General features: G+C 42.3%; 1 protein-coding gene across 1 annotated transcript in view; it reads left to right on the top strand.

Moving 5' to 3' along the window:
- LOC106817297 (meiotic nuclear division protein 1 homolog) overlaps positions 1–3,872 on the top strand; it is a 9,074-nt gene extending 5,202 nt beyond the window's left edge. Inside the window, exon 6 of the mRNA XM_014821960.1 lies at positions 3,498–3,872. The gene's annotated coding sequence lies outside the window, so the exon portion shown is untranslated. The remainder of the gene's footprint in view (positions 1–3,497) is intronic.
- Positions 3,873–4,085: the final 213 nt, after the last annotated feature.

The raw sequence follows: 4,085 nt of genomic DNA, 5'->3' as shown, positions 1-4,085 counted from the left end.
CTTGAAAACGTATTTAGAACGCCGAAGAATATTATCGTTGGCGAATAAGGACGAATAAGTGCGAATAAGTGCGGAAGTGCGAATAAGTGCCGAATAACGACACATTTAGCCTGCTGATTGCGCGCGTCGCCGTGGCGAACAAGAAACACGATTTGCTTGCTATTCGCACCGCGCGCACCACACACACACACACACACACACACACACACACACCACACACACACGTGCACACACACACACACACACACCACGTCCACACACACACACAATACACACCAACACCCACGGACACATACACAACACACAAAACACACACACACACACGGAACACATACACACACAGCACAACACACACACACACACACACACACACAGCACCACACACATACACATACACACACCCACATAACACACAATCGTGGCGGGATGCTGCTTAACGAACGTGTAAGATTGAGATTGAAGATTGAAAACAGTTTTTTGTTGCATAAGGACATACATAAAACAGAGTACATCGCTTAATAAAAGAATAAATACAGTAGAAGTACAATTTTAATCAAGTTTAAGCACGGGAGTGGCGGAAGCGACATTTAAGATCATCGAGTCTGCCCACCCCCAAGAGTAGATTAAAACGGAAAGCATGTTAGATAAGAGTGTACCTGCACACGTGGCTGTCAGCCTGTTCGGCCCTCCACTTTGAACGTATAACAACGGACCGAAGAATATATCTTGCGAAAAGGACGAATAAGTGCGATAATGTGCGAAGGTGGAATAAGGGCGAATAAGGACACATTTGCTGCTATTCGCACCGCGGCGGTGCGAACAAACACGTGTGTTGGCTTTTTGCACCGCGGCACAGCACACAACACACACACCACACACACACACACGCACACACAAACACAACAAACACACACACACACACACACATACACACACACATACACACACACACACACACACACACACATGCACACACACACACCTACATACACACACCCACATACACACAATCCTGGCGGGATGCTGCTAGCGAAGTGAAGCATGTAGATGAATTTTACCATGCACACGTGCTGTCAGCCTGCCCGGCTGCGAAATTTTTTTCCCGACTTGAGTTCCGGACCCACCATAGATAGTGTTTTGTAATAAATGGTTCTTATATATATGGTTGGATTATAGTTAGTTTAGGGGTTCCGTGTACGGTTTAGGGTTCAGGTTAGGGTTCAGGGTGAGGGCGAGGGTGAGGGTGAGGTAAGGGTAAGGGTGCAGTGAGGCGTTAGCGGATAGGATGTATTCATTTACATTGTTGCTTTGAGGAAGTCGAGTGAATGGAGTGCGCTGATTGGCTGTGGTCCGGAACTCAAGTGGGAAAAAAGATTTTGCTGCCCGGCTCCACTTTGAACGTATAAGAACGACCGAAGAATATTATCTAATTGGAGTCACGCCGACCGACTTGCAGCGTTCATTGCCTTTACATTAGCATAGCGGAATTGTAGCGCGATGCTGCGATCAAAGTGAAGCATGTAATTAAGAAAATTTTACTATGCACACGAATATTACTATCTACGAGATATTTACTTTTTTCCGGAGGAACAAACAACCGGCACCTCCTGATCTGCTATTTTTTGATCGGGAATGTGAAAAAAGGTCGCGCCAGTGTGCGGTGATCAAGATCCGCAAATGATAATTCGCGATCGCGCGTGCGGGAATAAGAACACATTTGCTGCCTATTCGCACCGACGGCGGGTGCCGACAAGGGACCACGTTTGCTTGCCTATTTCGCACCGCCGCCACCACACACACACACACACACACACACACACACACACACACACACATATACACACACACACACTGTACACACACAAAAACACACACAAACACACACACACATCACACAACACACACACACACCACACACACACACCACGCACATTTCTCACACATACACACACACTCACACACCCACACACACACACACACCACACACACACACACACACCACACACACACTCGGACACATCACTACACACACACACACACACAAACACAAATACACATACACACACACACACACACATACACATACACACACCCACATACACACAATCGTGCGCGGATGCTGCTAGCGAAGTGAAGCATGCTAAGATAAGATTGTACCATGCACACGTGCTGTCAGCTGTCCGGCTCCACTTTGAACGTATAAGACGGCCCGAAGATATTATCTTGCGAATACGGACGAATAAGTGGAATAAGTGCGAAGTGCGAATAAGTGCGAATAAGGACACATTTGCTGCTATTCGCACCGCGGCGGTGCGAACAAGGACACGTTTGCTTGCTATTCGCACCGCGGCAACACACCACACACACACACACACACACACACACACACACACACACACACACACACACACACACACACATACACACACACATATTCTAAAAACACACACACACACACACACCCACGGACACATACACACACACACACACACACACACACACACACACACACACACACACACATACACACACACACACACACACACACACACGGACACATACACACACACACAAACACACACACACACACGGACACATACACACACACACAAACACACACACACACACCACACACACACACACACACACACACATACACATACACACACCCACATACACACAATCGTGGCGGGATGCTGCTAGCGAAGTGAAGATTGAAGATTGAAGATTGAAAACAGTTTATTTGTGCATAAGACATACATAAATACAGAGTACATCGTTATAAAAGAAATAATTACATGTAGAAGTACATGTATTTACCTACATGCAATATATATGGAGTGCCCCCCCCCCGACCCAGCACGACCCAGTTAAGGCTCAACAATGCAATGGTCATGCATGTGCATCGGACATGTTAGACAAGGTAGATGAACAGGATGTAATTTCAGAATTTGTAAGTTGCCATCCAGGCAGAAAAGATAAAATTGGAATAATAAAAAAATAAATGATAAGTTATCTGACTGGACTGTCTGGTATTACTATTAATACTGAATTAATTAGAGATGTTATATCAGTGCTCTAAGATTTGGAATGTGTATTTAATCATGACAATGTGCCTATTCAAATTCAAACTGCAAAACATACAGATGTACATAGTGAAAGTATAAATGCAGATTGAAAATAGGCTTATTTTTCATAATTATGTACTGATAGTATATACAATTTTGTAAACAATGTTTTATTAGTTATCATACTCATAATATATATTTTAGATACTTTAGTCAAAACATCAGCTTTAGCTACATTCCTCTTTGCAATTTACAAATTGACCTTTTAAAATGATCAGAATTGGTTGCTTTCAACATAGCCTGAAAATGCAGGAAATGCCATTTCCAGGCTCTACATTTCAAAATTTTTTGGGGGGAGTACCCCCAGACCTCCCGCATCGGCTACATATTTCTGCAGTGGCACTTTTTGGGAGGCCACTACGGCCCTGCATTGAAGAAGTTGCATTGCCAGAGTAGAATGAATGTGATCTATAATCTATAGAGGTGAGGATTATTTTCCTTGTTACTGTCTTTGAATCAATTCATTTGATCTTGCTCATGTGTGTCGTTGCCACTGTTACTATATATAATACTAACTATATATATGTAAACTATATTATAATTTGTGTAAATAGTGCTTTTCATCACCATTGTATCGAGATGTAATTTTGCTTAGTAATAATCTAGTATGGATTTTATCTTATAACTACCTGTGTTCTACGTGTATAGTTTCCATCCATTGGTGGTTTTACGATGGAAACGTGAATTTATTTGAAAGACGTTATGTTTTTATTTTCATATTAAACTTGCCATATAATATACTTATTACTATCGTTAAGGTTCGTCAGGTTTACATATACACCATTATTTAAAGCGATCGAATAACACATGCGAATGTATGCACTTTTAAAACAACATGTAACACTGTCCCTACACAAACATAGTTATTCACAGTATATATTAGATCAAGAGTTAATAATACCAAAGGTATGCTAACATGCTAATAAAAGCAAGGTATTATTAGCTCTTGATTAGATA

Source organism: Priapulus caudatus, unplaced genomic scaffold (assembly GCF_000485595.1).
Source record: "Priapulus caudatus unplaced genomic scaffold, Priapulus_caudatus-5.0.1 Scaffold1669, whole genome shotgun sequence".
Taxonomy (NCBI): Eukaryota; Metazoa; Priapulida; class Priapulimorpha; order Priapulimorphida; family Priapulidae; genus Priapulus; species Priapulus caudatus.
The sequence above is the reverse complement of the archived record's forward strand: the minus strand, read 5'-3'. Positions and strand labels throughout refer to the sequence as shown.